This window comes from Amblyomma mixtum, chromosome 9, assembly GCF_055824585.1.
Source record: "Amblyomma mixtum isolate Tamu chromosome 9, ASM5582458v1, whole genome shotgun sequence".
Classification (NCBI taxonomy): domain Eukaryota; kingdom Metazoa; phylum Arthropoda; class Arachnida; order Ixodida; family Ixodidae; genus Amblyomma; species Amblyomma mixtum.
The window spans coordinates 78,794,196-78,811,551 of record NC_143020.1 but is presented as its reverse complement, the minus strand read 5'-3'; the positions used below and the strand labels follow the sequence as shown (position 1 = coordinate 78,811,551).

General features: G+C 46.4%; 1 long non-coding RNA gene across 1 annotated transcript in view; it reads left to right on the top strand.

Annotated features, from left to right (window-relative positions):
- LOC149329831 (uncharacterized) overlaps positions 1 to 16,180 on the top strand; it is a 41,438-nt gene extending 25,258 nt beyond the window's left edge. Inside the window, exons 7-10 of the long non-coding RNA XR_016285610.1 lie at positions 226 to 297; positions 10,360 to 10,455; positions 11,156 to 11,254; positions 11,538 to 16,180. This is a non-coding gene — a long non-coding RNA (uncharacterized LOC149329831). The remainder of the gene's footprint in view (positions 1 to 225; positions 298 to 10,359; positions 10,456 to 11,155; positions 11,255 to 11,537) is intronic.
- The last annotated feature ends 1,176 nt before the right edge of the window (positions 16,181 to 17,356 follow it).

Genomic DNA, 17,356 nt, shown 5'->3' with positions numbered 1-17,356 from the left:
GGTCAAGCTGCCAACCACTCGAGTGGGAAGCGGCGCTGATTTATGTTCGTGCGTTTCTAACTGCGGGAACTCTGGGGAGTTTCTTTCGCTACAAGACAAATGTAATAGTACCAAATTTTCATGACAATGTACCGAGTTCTGCGTATAAAGCGCAGAGAAGGCTTTGTAATGTCCAGAAAAATCTGATAATGACGCCAACATCCATATATATATATATTTTTTCAGGATTTAAAAGAAAATTACAAGATAATGGTTGCCGAAGTAACGGAATTGAAGAAGCGCCTTGAAAGTTATGAGGTACGTTGTTTCAGTCTTTTGTCCGACGAGGCGTACCATACTATTTTCGCAGATGTGACATGATTTACAACACACAGGCACGGCTCCGTCAACCCCTCAAGTTGGAAGTTGTGGTGATTAATTTCTTGAGCCCCTTATGGCGCGAACTGTATCGACATGATGTCAAAATGTTCGTAATGTTCATGAGAAAAGTGCGACGCGAACAAGTGCATGTCTCTGGCTATTTCATTGAGCAAGTCACACTATTTTTTCATCCTGCGTAATTGCATGATTAGTCGAGATTAAGTAACAAACTTTGGAGGCAAAGAAGAGAGGCGAAAGTTTGAAATGAGAAAGTTGTAGAACGCTCCGCGCAGCGTCCAATTTAACTGTTTCTACCTTTCCATCTGTCACCTATTACATTTTTTTCGTTCACTGAAGATGCCTGCGAAATACAAAAAGTACCACATGACATACCCACTGGCGCTCCGCGATTGGAGTGCTCGTAAAATTTCCATGCAGGAATCATCAGATCATTTAGCCCGTTGTGCTGCGGTTAAGAGGTGACGAGGAGGCGACGCCGCAGCTGGCTGCGCGATTTACGCAAGCAGAATGCTTTCCTTGCGGCTGTTCATGATAGCGATAAGCAGACACAGCCCTTATCGTTTGCGCTCGCGTAAATTGCACCGCTGGTGGAGGTTTCAGAACACTGCGATCGCCGCGCGCAAGCGGACATATCCCGTTGCATTTTTGTTGTATTTCGCGGGCATCTGCAGTGAGAGAAAAAACTAACAGGGAATAGATAGAAAGTTAGAAATTGTTTAGTCAGACATTTTGTGGGCCATTCGGCATTTTTTTTTTGGAACTGTTCGCCTAATTTCATTGCTTGCGAAGTTGGTTGATTAATCTCAACTAATTATGAGATTAAGCCGGTTACAAGAAGACAAAGAGTTGCTCCACGCAATAGCCAGAAAAATGAGTTTGATCGCGTCCTCTAAAGAGTGCTGCCACTATTTTCAATACCTGGCTAAAATTAGCTTGACACCCAAATTGGAAATCTGAGCAGTCCCGCAGAAAATGCGGAATAAGGATGGAAATATAGTCGAGTATGCAAACATACTCCTACAAGGTATTTACTGCGGCCTACAAGGTATTTACTAAGGTAATCGCTAATAGAGTCAGGACAACCTTGGACTTTAGTCAACCATATGATCAGGCAGGCTTTCGTAAAGGATACTCGACAATAGACCACATTCACACTATCAATCAGGTGATAGAGAAATGCGCAGAATATAACCAACCCCCATATATAGCCTTCATTGATTACGAGAAAGCATTTGACTCAGTGGAAACCTCAGCTGTCATGCAGGCATTGCGGAATCAGGGTGTGGAAGAGTGTTATGTGAAAATATTGGAAGATATTTATAACGATTGCACAGCTAGTATAGTTCTCCATAAAGTCAGAAATGAAATTCCAATACGGAAAGGTGTCAGGCAGGGAGACACGATCTCGCCAATGCTCTTCACTGCCTGCTTACAAGAGGTATTCCGGGGACTGGAATGGGAAGAGTTGGGGATAAGAGTTAATGGAGAATACCTGAGTAATTTGCGATTCGCTGATGACATTGCCTTGCTAAGCCACTCAGGACAAGAACTGCAAAGCATGATCAACCAGTTAGACAGGCAGAGCAGAACGGTGGGGCTAAGAATTAACATGCAGAAAACCAAAGTAATGTTCAACAGCCTAGCAAGGGAACAGCAGTTCGCAATTGGTAGCGAGGTGCTGGAAGTAGTAAGAGAATATGTCTACTTAGGGCAGGTAGTGACCGCAGATCCGGATCATGAGAGGGAAATAACTAGAAGAATAAGAATGGGGTGGAGCGCATATGGCAGGTTCTCTCAGATCATGAATGGTAGCTTACCAATATCCCTGAAGAGAAAAGTATACAACAGCTGTATCCTACCGGTACTCACCTATGGGGCAGAAACGTGGAGGCTAACAAAGAGGGTTCAGCTTAAGTTAAGAACAACGCAGCGAGCTATGGAAAGGAAAATGATAGGTGTAACGTTAAGAGATCGGAAGAAGGCGGAGTGGGTGAGGGAACAAACGCGGGTTAATGACATCTTAGTTGAAATCAAGAAGAAGAAATGGGCTTGGGCAGGGCATGTAATGCGAAGGCAAGATAACCGCTGGTCCTTAAGGGTAACGGAGTGGATTCCAAGAGAAAGCAAACGTAGCAGGGGACGGCAGAAAGTTAGGTGGGCGGATGAGATTAAGAAGTTTGCGGGGATACAGTGGCGGCAACTGACAAAGGACAGGGTTAATTGGAGAGACATGGGAGAGGCCTTTGCCCTGCAGTGGGTGTAGTCAGGCTGATGATGATGATGATGATGATGATGATGATGATGCAAACATATTGGAACACCTATATACTGCTAAACTGCCACCAGAGTCCTCCGTCATCTAAGCAATAAAAACGCAATTAAGAAGGGCAAGCATTTAGACATTGTCTGGGCAGTGCTATTCACCGTCTGTTTTACAGAAGGCTCTCAGAGACCTGAGGCCGTGTGCTGAAAACTGTCTATTTTCCATTGTCCACTTCACGTCCGTTGGTCAATAATCGTCCGTTGGCCACTCAGATATGAAGCTGGACAACATGAACTGGTGGGCGCGTTGGTCAGACATAGTATAATCCGCGTACCATGGCGCTGCTTCACTTGACATGGAGATATACCGCGGATTTCAAGCGTCTGTTAGAAGCGACCCAGCCGCCGGGTAAATCTGAGCGACAAAAGGCAGAACACCAAATAGACGCGAAATGAAAGATGGAAAATGGAGAAGCTCTCAGAATACAGCTTTGAACGAGAAGGGTGAGATAAAATCATGAAAATTATACTCTTAACGTCAAGAGGCAGGAAGGGGGCGCACTGTGTCACGGAATCGAAAAGTTTGAGATCTTAGCCGAAATCAATAAGAAATGGGCATGGGCAGCTTATGTAATGCGACAGGTTAAGATAACCGATGGTTGGTACAGATAGTGTCAGGATTCCAAAAGAAAGCAAAAGGAGCAGGAGGGGAGAGGAGGAGTACGAGGCAAGGAGATTACGAAGCTTGCGGCATGAAGGTGGCCGCAGCTTCTGCAGAACTAGATAAACGGAGAGATTTGGTACAGACCTTTCTCCTGCAGTGAACGTTGCCGGGCTTATGATGATGATTGTGATGAAATAAAATGATAGGAATGTTAGCGAACCGCTTACCTGATGAAGCTAAGATTGCAAGTCTATTATCCAACAAAATAATCAGCGATAGCAGATAATAGCGTAATATTCTAAAGAATTCAAAAGGAGAAAAGAGATTGACCGCAGAATTAACGGTATTGAAGGAACCAAAAAAATATTTGAGAGGAACTCTGTCGAGAGTTTTTAGAACAAGCTCGGTGGTATTTTGGAATTATTCTGAAAAGAAACAGTTTAACATTTTGAACCAACATAACTTCCTTCGGCATTCATTTGAGTAGGAAACTGACGATTTTTGTTTGTGAGGTGCTTTTTGCACATAGTGCATAAATCTAGTCAGAAATACAATATCATGCAAGTTGAAACAATAGAAATGCTACGTCCAGGAGCCGGGAGATTTCAGTGCCCCAAAAGTTAAATGGATTTGTGAACGATACAGTTCGCAGGTGAATATTATTATGCGATGCATCCTCGCTATTGACACATTTCATCAAAAATTCCAACTTCTGCGTGAGAAAAACAGGCCCAATGTTTCACAGGTTGAGTAAAAAATGTGCCTCGAGTAAAAGATGCCGCTGGCTCTACACCTACAAAAACATAACCAAAAATTTATATTTAAGTACTCCTCTCTGTGATCAGCCTGAAAAGCTCTGAATGTGTGAGGAAAGAACGGACTTTCATTTTGGAGTTCACATTTTGTAACAAGGTAAATTAAAACACTACTAAGATTAGAGAACCCTGTTCAGGCGAAGCCGAAAGCGGATTACAGGAGTAGTAGTTTAATGACTATTGCTCATATTGTCACGTTGGTAATCAGCGGCTGAGGGTCTACAGCGGGTCAACAGACGTGCGCTTCCAGGTCACTTTCACTTTTACACACACACTTCCTCTTCTTCTTGAGAGGCGCTTCCGTCTGCACGAGCGCTGGCGTCATTAGCCCCCCCTCCTGCGAAGGCATCGACCCGATGCCGCCACGAACGCAGGGGTGGTCTCGAAAAGAGTTAGGGCGCCCTTTCGTAGTAGGGCTTCAGGCGAACGACGTGGACCACCTCGGAGCGGGGGTGGCGGCGAGATTGTTGGGGCTCGTGAGGGACGACCTCATAATTCAGGGCTCCAAGGCGTCGCACAATTCGGTAAGGACCGAAATAGCGGCGCAAGAGCTTTTCACTTAGGCCGCGTCGTCGGATTGGGGACCAAACCCAGACGAGGTCACCCGGGAGGTATTCAACAAGCCGTCTCCGTAGGTTGTAGCGTTGCGCGTCCTGGCCCTGTTGATCTTGAATGCGAAGCCGTGCGAGTTGGCGGGCAGCTTCGGCGCGTTGTAAGAAGGATGCAACGTCGTCATTTGGGTGGTCTTCGTCATGGGGCAGCATGGCATCGAGTGTTGTCGTCACCTGACGGCCATAAACGAGGCTAAAGGGTGTCATGTTGGTGGTTTCTTGTACGGCTGTATTATACGCGAACGTGACATAGGGCAGGACGTCGTCCCAGGTTTTATGTTCCACGTCCACGTACATGGAAAGCATGTCTGTAAGCGTCTTGTTTAGACGTTCCGTCAGTCCGTTAGTTTGGGGATGATAAGAAGTCGTCCTACGGTGACTGGTGTGACTAAAAACTGGAATATGGTGCAAGAGCTCAGAGAAGAAGGCAGCCCCTCTGTCCGTAATCAAAACTTGTGGAGCTCCATGACGTAAGACGATTTGATGCACAAAGAACTGGGCTACGTCGAGGGCGGTGCTACTCGGAAGGGATGCTGTCTCTGCATAACGCGTGAGATAATCAGTGGCTACTATTATCCACCTTTTCCCTGAGCTTGATGTAGGGAAGGGTCCCAGCAAGTCCATGCCGACTTGTTGAAACGCTTGTGAAGGCGGCTCAATGGGCTTGAGGAATCCGGCTGGCTTCACGGGCGGGACCTTACGGCGCTGACAATCCCGGCAAGTGCGGACGTAGTGTGCAACGTCATGACCGAGGCGCGGCCAGTAGTACTTCTCTTGAATTCTGGCTTGTGTTCTAGTAATCCCAAGGTGGCCGGAAGCTGGTTCGTCATGGCAGGCATGAAGAATTTCATTGCGTAGGGACACGGGGACGACCAGCAAGTACTGCCTTGTGTTGGCAGCGAAGTTCTTCTTAAAGAGAACACCGTTACGTATGCAGAGAGACGACAAAGAGCGCCTGAAGGCTTTAGGAACTGTGCTGCTGGCTCCTTCAAGATAACGAATGACGTCGCGAAGATCGGGGTCGGCGCGTTGATGCTCGGCGAAATCGGTGGTATGGACGGCACTCAGGAATATTTCTTCGTCGTCAGCAGCATCATCCGCAGCTGGTTGCACGGGAGCACGAGATAAACAGTCTGCGTCTGCATGTGTGTGACCGGATTTGTAGATGACGGTGATATCGAATTCTTGAAGTCGAAGGCTCCATCTAGCTAGGCGACCGGAAGGATCCTTGAGATTGGTCAGCCAGCATAGGGCGTGATGATCGGTCACTACTTTGAAGGATCGGCCATAAAGGTATGGTCTGAACTTGGAAACTGCCCACACGATGGCGAGGCACTCTTTTTCAGAGGCAGAATAGTTGGCCTCTGTCTTGGAGAGTGCACGGCTGGCATAGGCGATGACACGTTCTTGGTCCCGCTGAACTTGAACAAGGACAGCACCCAAACCAACGTTGCTCGCATCGGTGTGGACCCGTGTGTCAGCAAGCTCATCAAAGTGCGCCAGCACGGGGGGTGACTGCAGGCGGCGTTGAAGCTCTTGAAACGCCTTCTGCTGCGGAGGTTCCCACTTGAACGGTACATGCGCTTTTGTCAGATCAGTAAGGGGTGAAGCAATTTTAGAGAAATTCTCCACGAAGCGGCGGTAATATGCGCATAGCCCGAGGAAGCGACGAACTTCCTTTTGGTCACGCGGCGGTGGAAAATTGGCAATGGCGGATGTTTTTTCAGGGTCCGGAAGAACCCCTTCTTGGTTGACGACATGGCCTAAAAACTTTAGCTCTTCATAAGCAAAATGGCATTTTTCGGCTTTGAGAGTAAGGCCTGATGATGTTATGGCCTGCAAGACCTCCTCGAGGCGACGAAGGTGCTCCTCGAAAGACGGGGCAAAAACGATGACGTCGTCCAGGTAGACCAGACAAGTTTGCCACTTCAAATCCGCAAGGATGGTGTCCATGAGCCTTTGGAAAGTCGCGGGTGCCGAGCAAAGACCAAATGGCATCACCTGAAACTCGTACAACCCGTCTGGAGTGATGAATGCCGTCTTTTCGCGGTCTCTTTCGTCTACTTCAATTTGCCAATATCCAGACTTCAAATCCATGGAAGAAAAATATCTGGTGTTGCATAAGCGATCCAAGGCGTCGTCAATTCTGGGCAGCGGATACACATCCTTTTTAGTGATGTTGTTTAACCGACGGTAGTCGACGCAGAATCGTAAGGTGCCGTCCTTCTTCTTCACAAGCACTACAGGTGCCGCCCACGGGCTCCTAGAAGGGCGAATAACGTCGTTTGCGAGCATTTCTTTCACCTGTGTGGTAATAGCCTCACGTTCTTTGGTAGACACTCGATAAGGTGACCGTCGGAGTGGCGGAACATTTTCGTCTGTAATAATGCGATGTTTCGCAAGATGCGTCCGCCCGACGCGTGGCGAGGACGCGAAGGCACCACGGTAGCGACTGAGCAGTTCCCGTACTTTGTCTCGCTTGTCGCGCGGCAAGGTTGGGTTAATATCGTACTTGACACCAGCAAGTCCGTCGGGCTCAGTTGTTGAAGCAGATGTTAAACTGTGCAGACACCTATTTTCACTAAGAGCGTCAATATACGCCACAGTTGTTCCCTTGTTAAGGTGTTGGTGTTCGTTGCTGAAGTTGGTGAGAAGAACGTTGACCTTGCTATCGTCAAGGAAGACAACAGCCCTGGCGACAGAAATTCCTCGGTCCAGTAGCAACAGCTGCTTGCTTTCGACGACACCCTCAAGTTCCCGTATGTGCTTTGAGCCGACGGTTACCATCACACTGGAACGTGGAGGCACGGTCACGTGTTCGTCCAGAATGTGCAGCGCCGCTGGGAGAACACTATCCATGGATATGGCCTTCTCGGTCGAGAACTTGACGGACTGCGATTGCAGATCAATAACTGCACCGTTTTCGGTCAGAAAGTTCATACCGAGTATGACGTCTCGGGAGCACTCGGCTAACACTAGGAACGTCGCCAAGAATGTTTGGCCTTGCACGGTTACCCTCGACGTGCACGTTCCCGTAGGTGTAATTAAATGTCCTCCTGCAGTACGCATCTGTGGGCCATCCCAAGCGGTTGTGACGTTTTTTAGTGCCGCGGCGAATTGTCCACTAAGTACTGAATAATCGGCACCAGTATCCACCAGCGCGGTTAGATCGGCGCCGTCAACCAAAATCTCCAAGTCGGCAGTTGGTGGTGTCTTACTTTGGGGATGTCGAGGCGTTCGGTCTCGGCTGCGGTGCGTCGAAGGAGTTCGGCATCGAGGAAAGGCGTCGTGGCCATGGAGGGGTGCGTCAGGACATCGGCTAGTTTTGAGGTACGTGGGCTCAAGAATCGTCGGTACGGCTACGGAATTCGGCGTTGGTTGAGAACTGTCTTGCGGAGATCGAGGATCTTGTATACTTTGTCGTTGAGCAGCCGCACCTCCAGAGGCTGCTGCATCTAGTTTCCCCTGCGAGGACTCTGAGACTGGCCTCGCCCTGGGGAACTGTAGCGACGCGGCGATGGAGATCGAGAGAAACGGCGCTGTACGGAGTCCGCTTGCGAGATGTAGTCCGCGATCTCCTGCGGTCGTTCTCCATACATCGGACGATGACAACCGACGGGGAATCCTCGAAGGCCCATCTCCCTGTATGGGCAGCGACGATAAACATGTCCAGCCTCACCGCAGTGGTAGCACAGCGGCTGATTGTCTGGCGCTCTCCAGACATCCGTTCTGCGGCGTCCTAGCCGCTGTGGAGAATTCGGCTGAGGAGGTGGAGTTCGTGCAGCGGCGGAGGCAGGTGTGTCGTAACGTCGGTTCAGCTGCGGTGGAATAAAACGGCGTGTGACGGCGGCATAGCTGAGATTCGGTGGCTGAGGCTGCACAGGGCCGGCAACAGGTATTGGTGTACAAGTGCCTAGAGCTTGCTGGACCTCCTCACGGACAACGTCAGCAAGAGTGCTAGGCGGAGGTTTTTCCTTCTCCGGAAAGAGTTTTGCCAGTTCCTCCCTCACAATACATCGTATCATCTCACGTAAGGAGTCTGCCGACTTCACCGTGGCGTCCTCCACAGTGGCCGTGAGCATCGACGCTGTTGTACGATCGTACTGCCGGGCCCTCATGTCCAAAGACTTTTCGATGGTGCTCGCCTCCTTTACGAAGTCAGCTACCGTGACAGGAGGACTTCGAACCAGGCCGGCGAAGAGCTGCTCCTTGACACCTTTCATAAGGAAGCTCACCTTCCGCTCCTCCGACATGTTTGGGTCGGCACGCCGGAACAGCCTCTTCATTTCCTCAGCATACACCGTCTTACTCTCGCTGGGGAGTTGATGTCGGGCTTTTAAAAGCAGGTCGGCCTTCTCCCTGCGCGACGTGCTGTCCTTGAAGGTTTGGAGGAACTCTGTCTTTAACGTATCCCACGTTCCAAGGCCAGATTCATTGTTCAAAAACCAGGTCCTCGCGTAGTCTTCAAGGGCGAAATAAGCATGCCGCATCTTGCAGTCAGCGCCCCAACCATTGTAGATGGCTACCCGGTCATACTGGTCCAGCCAGTCTTCCGCGTCCTCGTGTGGTTGACCGCGAAAATGGGGTGGCTCTCGCTGGTGGTGGAGCAGGACCAGCGACACTGCAGCTGGAAGATTCATCGTTGTAGGACCTGCCCTCCGTGAACAATGGGAAACAGGGAGCAGTCCAAATTCGGGAGGTAAGCCCTGTAATCGGCGACTGCCCTGGTGGACTGGCGTGTCTACCTTCGGTATTTGTACTGGGCTCGAATTGCGGCTTGAAGGGGGTGTGCGGTGCATTAACGACGTACCCAGCACCTGCAACAGATGTCACGTTGGTAATCAGCGGTTGAGGTTCCACAGCGGGTCAACAGACGTGCGCTTCCAGGTCACTTTCACTTTTACACACACAATTCCTCTTCTTGAGAGGCGCTTCCGTCTGCACGAGCGCTGGCGTCAATATTATGGTGACAATATTACATATTTATATGTGTAAGAAATAAAGGGATTTCATTGAATAAGTAATGAAACTGAAGTGTCCGAAAGGTTCTAAGGTACGTTGTAGATGACGCTTTTGTGAGAACACGCACTGATTCTAGGAAACGTGAGCAGGCAGTCGTGCGTGTATATGTAGTGATTGATATCAAGGCTCTTCCTGCGGTGAAAACTCTATGAACCTGCTATAGATTAATAAAAAAATACGGAAGTTCAAATATAGCACAGAATGCATGCTGAAATGCGCTGAAAATAGTTTGTCGGAATGATAAATTACGAGCCAGCTTCATTGTAGAGTGTATTTTTAGCATTTTGGTATGCACTCGAACAAAGACAGTAGTTGCGAGAAAAGTGGCCGAAAGGTTGGCTTCAGAACCGAACAAATTTTATTTAAAACAACGGAAGTTAAAGATCGCTGCAGTCAGGAAAAACTTGTGTATATTAAGAGCATAAATATTTCCACATAAACTAATGTCTAAACGTTGTGGTTCTGGGCGCGGGAAACATTTGGAGTAGTGGCATTAAAAGACAACTTATTAAATTTAACCTAATGCACAGCTAAGTAGTTATAATGCAATATCGTGCAGTGTTATTAATGGATGAAATGTTGCGACTTGTTCTATATGTCACAGGAAAAAAAGATGACACTGGTCTCACAAGTAAAACATTTGAAGAAGAGTTTGGTCGCACAAGAAACTCATTTGATACAGCGTAGAAGTGCACTTGAGGTAGGTTGACTGTAACTTCTGTCGCATTATACGGATTTACTATAGGAAGATAAAAATAAAACTTACTCGTAATTAATTACATATAAAAGTATTCTACTCAATCTAAGCGCAAAGTGCTTGTTTTTAGAAGAAGCAGCAGGAGAAACGTCGTTTGAGGAGGAAATGAAGCATTGAATTATATTAAACAATATAAGTTTAATTGAAAAATAAACCAATCTGCGAATGAACAAACCATATTTCCCACTTTGGCCAATAATAGAAATGGGATCAAATTTATCGAAAAAAGTTTCACATGTCTTCCGTATTTGTTGTAGCATTTGATAATGTGTTTTTATTTCAAAAGTGTTTCACTAACTTCATTTCAAATATAAGGTAGATAGTACTTGCATGTTTTCGATGGCTCTTAAACCCTCGCGGTTTAAGATATTATGCAATATTCCGATATGGTACAATTTTTCAACAGTACTTCCAAATATTTTATTACGAATAGCGTTCACCTTACTATAGTGGATAGCTCCTCTATAGGCAATAATCCTGAATTATTAAACTGTTCATGTCAATATGCTTGCTCCTAATTACATTAAAAAATATGTAAACTGCTCTTTAAACTATGGAAATAACGGTTTGGGTTTTACGGCCGAAACGCATAGAGTGTATTTTGGTCGCATATAACAGCACTAATTGTTTCACTGCCTTACAGGATATATTCAGAACGATAGCGGTTTTCCTTCGCAGAATTTGGATCTTGACTGTGACAACACTTAGATTCCCGCAAGCAAATAGGACATGATTATTGCAGGTGGGTTGCTGCTCGAGAGACATCCAAATAATTACCACTAGCCCAAACTATTATGGCTGGCATCTGCATGCATACAATCCGACACAGTCAAGTATGTGTGCTCATTCGGTGTAAGCGCTGTTTGTGTTCAAGTAATATATAAAAAAAATTGCGTGATTGTACTTAAGCGTGCTTAAGAAGAAAATGCAAGAGCTTTTTCCTGTCCCCTTCTTTCGCATTTTTGGTTTTCTTTATTTTCGGTTTTCTTTCTTCTTATTTTCTTTTTCGTAATTTTTGTTTTCAGATCACTGCGGCGGCCTGCAGTGGAACAATGCAGATGAAAAATCTCCACAGTCTATATCGACACCATGGCTATTCTGACGTCCAATGGCTGTTGCGACTTCTAAGTGTGTTTTCGACATTTAGTTAATTAACTACTCCACATCTCAAAATTCGGCACTTACCGAGATTTGTTTATCCACTACATAATGCAATCGAACTTTTTAATATATCTTTATAGAATCACATGAACACGCGGAAAAAATTTGGAGAAACTTTTTGATGATTCGTATGGTATTTAAAACCAAAGCCAAACACAACCGGAACCAAAACCAAACTTTTTGATGACGCGTACATATATCCATATAATGTTCTCGTATTCAAAATCTCAATCGTTCATTACCATCCATAGCGTACATTTACTACATCATGCAGCTCCCTTCTATATCAGGTACCTTTCGTGATCTCACTGTATATGAATGAATAACGTTTATGACGCTCAAGTACATACAATAACAGCAGCATGCACCCTAGTGTCGATTTCTCTTGGCCGAATAAACGCAATAAAACTTCGGCGATGAAGACACAGCCCCTCCCCCGCACCAGCAATGAAAGTATGTACCGCCGCGTCATGGTCTAGCTCCCCTCAGGGCCACCGCGTCTCCGCGACGATGCCTCCCGTTCCCTCGAGACGCTCACACCGTCGCTTGCAGTTCTTTCGACATAACGCACAACTCTCGTCGAGCCTTGAAGTGCTTGCATGGAGCAGCATCAGCGGCAGTAATAAAATAAGGCCACTCGGGGCTGTACAGCACAGAGTGGAGCTAGGTCCCTCGCGGATAGATTTTCAGTCGCGAGAAAGGTGAGTAACCAAACTGCCCTTCTGTAAGCATTTTACCCCAGGAGTGCGCAGCACCAAACTCGGGGAATTCTTGTACCCATTCGACAACCGGTGGTTATCCGGCGGGACAGGACTCTGAATCCAACACCTTCCGAATGCGAGGTGGATGCTCTACGGGAATGTCACTGACTCGGACAATTGTTCTCTGTCGCAATTGGTCACGATAAAAGGAAGTGTCTGGTGCAGTACAAGGTACGTGTGATGGCGGAATTCCTATAGCATGTGAGCGAACAAAATTTGTCTTCACATAAGCCTATGAGAAAACTGTCACAAAGAGCAAAACCCCACTCGCTCAATACTTCTATTTTTTTATCTTGACTCCACGACCAAGAGATCACACGTTAGTTTTGGTTGAACGCGGAAAGACAGCTAAACGAAATTCGCAAAGTACATTACCAATCTGCATTTTAGATCTTTTCTTGCGCTGTTTGCAGTACATACTGGACACGTTGCAGTGCGCATACGACACTTTAAAATATACAAGGTGTGTCATGCGAAGGTTAACCAACATTTTTAAGAATATGCTTCTTGAAGCAGGAAGGCGGCCTGTGTGGCTCGACAGTACGTGCGTTGGCCAACATCAAAAATCAGGCGAATAATGTTAACTACTTACGTACTTAACAAATTTCTCTTAAGTAACTTTTTTACTGTTGCAGTTATACACATGTCTGAAATTGGAGGTGTGTATACGGTCATTATTAATAGCCTTATAAGTTTAGAATTTCGAAAAAGCGATTACCGCTCACGCTGCGGGTCGACAAAATTTTGGCTTTTTCGAGAAGATAAATGCACTAGAGTGCTTGCTTTTCCTGCGTGCTCTTCGAAAGCGCACGCACTCTAACACTATGTAGCAAACATGTAGCCGAGGGCAATCGCGTTTTCTAAATTATACAAACTTCTATGGGTGTTACTAAACACCGGCTTCAAATCTCTAATTGTCACCATGTGCCTACCTGTAACAGTTACACAGCTAATAATCAGAAATTAGCTTGGTATGTATAATGAAAATTATTCAACTTTTTCCGAATGCCTCATAGCCCTGTATTATTTTTTTCGCAAAAGCTGCATTCATACCTTACAAAAACAATTTTAAAAAATATTATTGCACTTTCCACTGAACGCCAAGTATATTCAGTCGTACAGCTTGATCACATTTCGTCGCCGGTATGTCACTTTTTCAGGACAACATTGTTTGCAAATGAAAGTGGAGACCACAGCCGAGATATGCGCGGTGAATATTGCAATGAAACCTTCTTATCGACGGCGGGATATACTTACAGGGATCATAAAAAAACGGTTAAACTACGTGCTTTATAGAGACAAGCGAGATTATTTTTAGACACTGAATATGGGTGCTTCGACAAAGAGGGACATTATTAGCGCGAAAAAAAAAGACTGGTAATATCACTGTATAATAAACATAACTGATTCAATACTAAGAAGCAGAAAAATAGTTTAGAGGGGCTGGCGCGTTTAATAAACAAACCTGTTGAAACAGGTTTGCCATAAAACGCAATGCTACTCAACTGAAGGAAAGATGAATTTGAAGGTAAAAGTTATTAGAAGCACTCAATCAAATGCTTTTGCAGAGGAAATTGTGGTTCTGAATTGAAAAAATTTCTGAACCAAATTGGAGGGGATAGGAAAGGAAATGCAACCATTATATGCGTCAGCGGAGGAAATGTAGGTTTAGATTACAATACAAGAAACAAAAATATAACCGCAATAGAAAAAAATACATAACCCCACCACCAATTTTAAAATGAAAAAAAGTACACAAAACTTTTATACACAGAATAAAGCAAAATTGCAGGTTTATTTTTCATGCAAAACTATCGTTTCTTCACAACTTACCAGCTGTGGTGGTGGCTCACTGGTTTAGGCGTTAGGCTACGGGTTCCATCCGAGTCGCGGCGGACCTATTTCGATGGAGCTGACACAAAAAAAGTGAGTGTGTTGTGCTGTGTCAGCGCACTGTAAAGCACCCCGGATGTTCTAAATAAGTGCTACACCGTCCACAACAGTGTCCCTGATAGCCAGTGTCACAAACGCGGGATGTTAATCCCCGTAAATTCTTAAATCTTCCCTTGTTAAACGTATGTTAGAAAGAGAAACTACTTCTTCACTAATGCTCTGGAAAAATTTAATTGATCACATAATCGCCGATGAGGACAACAACTAGGGGAGATACCAGGTGTTTTAAGGAAGCCAGCCAAACATTTCTAAAAACAGATTGTTTCAGGTGAGATAAAAAGAACCGTTTTCGCGGCATAGTAATGCAGTGTTGGTGGATGTCAGAAGGCAGATGAATCAAGTAGTAATGGGATACGGTTTTATGGTTTATGTTGGCTTAACTTCCTAAAGCGACTCAGGCTATGAGGGGCGCCGTAGTGAAGCTCTGTATAAATTTCGACCACCTGGGGTTCTTTAACGTGCAATGACTTCTCACAGTAGACGGGCCTCTATAATTTCGCCTCCATCGAAGTTCGACCGCCGCGGTTGGGATCGAGCCCGCATCTTTCGGGACAGCAGCCGAGCCCCGTAACCATTAGGCGACCGCGGCGGTCTTAACGTGATACCGATAGGCGCCTGATTTATTAGAGATCTGTAGCCAGCCCTATCTGTTTTTGGAATTTCAAAAACGCCATTACCCTTGCCGTGCGGCTCTACGAATTTGGACGATTTCTCTTGCCATTTGAAAACCGCACGCTAGCGGAGACCCCACAACGTTGTTCATTGAATCGCGTCACTTCGCAGCATATGTGCCCTGTGGCATTCTTTTCGCGTGCCTGTGCCTTGGGGCTACGCGCTCCTCGGTACTTTGCTGCTTTTGCGCATTCTTCATAGAGTAAGTTAGCATACCTCACAGAAAGCATCGTCGTAATTTTTCGCTGTTATTTGAAATACTCTCTGAGACAAATTCCAGCTTCAAAGATTCATACAGCGGCCGCAGTGGCTCGGTGGTTTTGGCGCTCGGCTGCTGACCCGAAACATCATAAGGCAGGCATATAAAGCAGCATTGGGAAAGACTTCTTAAACTGGGGATCTACAACACCACCACGGAACTATGCGAGGCACATATATTTGCGCAATTAAGGAGGCTTGCGACCTCACCCCCGGGGAGAAAGATCCTGAGCAACCTAGGATTACATGATAGAATTCCGGAAAGAAACGCGCAGGCAAAATTACAGAACAAAGTTAGAAAATTACTCACTATTAAACCACTTCCAAAAAACATGCACCCTGCTTTTAACGAAGGCAGGAGGAGAGCCAGGGCAAAGGCCCTTGAAGCCAAGCTCGAAGGCTCGGAATACACAAGCTATGTAGACGCGGCGGAATACGAAGGAGGCGACTCCTTTGTGGTCGTGGCCGTGAACGACTTGGGTGAAACATTAACGGCCGGTTCGGTCAAAACAAAAAACTCAGGGACAGCGGAGGAGGCGGCTATCGCCATGGGAATGGCCAGCACCAAAGCAGTCACCATAATTAGCGACTCCAAGGTGGCTATCAACAATTTTGCGCGGGGTATGATCTCCCAGGAGGCAGAACGAATCCTAAGAGATAAAGACTGGGACCAAAGAGAGGTGGAACTGATATGGGTGCCGGCACACTCGGGGAACAGGGGAAACGAGTTGGCTCACAGTATAGCTCGAGGTTATGTCAGCCGAGCAGTGAGCCGGGTTGAGTCCCCAAATTTCACGAGAGATGCATTCATATCAGTTCACGAATACACCAATCAGTTTAAACTGGAAAGGAGGATCTATCCGCCACCAGACAAAAAGCTCGACAAAAGCCAGGAGGTAACGTGGCGTCGGCTCCAGACGGGAGCCTTCTTTAGCCCGTCGAGACTAGCACACATGTATCCAACACAATACAACGCTACTTGCAAACAGTGCGGCGAGATAGCCGGATATGACCACATTTTATGGAGCTGCAAAAAGGCGCCGCCACCGGCGGACCTACTACCAGTCCCTTCTCTAGAGCGGTGGGAGCCTATACTGACCAGCTCAGACCCGTTGACGCAAGTCCGGGCCACTAAGTGGGCTCACAAGGTCGCCAAGAGCCATGGGCTCGAAGCCACCTAGTATAATGCCCACTAGGGCTCAGTGCTGACAATAAACGTTTTCCAATCCAATCGATCCCGACAGCGGCGGTAGAATATCGATAGAGGCGAAATTCTAAAAACCCGTGTAGTGTGCCATGTCAGTGCACATTGAAGAACCACAGGTGGTCGGATTTTCCGGAGCCCTTCCTTACGGCATCCTTCATAGCCTGAGTCGCTTTGGGACGTTAAACCCCCCTAAACCAACCAACCTACCAAAGAGGCGTAGATGATAAGATGATAAGACCAGAAGAGACGAGGCTTGGGCATGTTGGTATGACATACTTAAGGGAAATAAATAGCGTCAGTGAACCTTCCGTTAATTTGTCGAAAAAAGAGCTTACATATCTGGCACGATAAGCAGATGGCTGTCGAGGGGGTGTGTGTCTTGTTGATGTTATCTTCGATCATGTTCTTTGTTGCCTATCTGGACATGTGTATATATGCTCCCGATTTTGCAATAAACCGTCTGTTGAAAGTTAGCGCTTGTCTGTGTCTCCTCGCTTGTCCCGTCTTCTCTTGTGCGCTATTTATTTCCCTTAAGTATGATAAGACCCTCCTCCAGAACGCAGCACTCTCAGACAAAGCCTATATTTCTTCCTACTGGAGTTCGTTGTCATGTCAGGTATATGGTGTGTCTTGCCGGAAAGCATTTTTTTAGCATTGTGGCTTCCACATTATAGGAGGCTCCGAATCTCTAGAGTAATTTTTCATCAAGGAGTGCCAATTTTTTTTTGTTTCGAACACAAGTGTTCGTCGTCTGTTTAATAGATGCACTTCACTGCCTTACTGGCTCCTGCATACTCTAAACAGGTGGGCAGAAAATTCTTAAGGTACACAC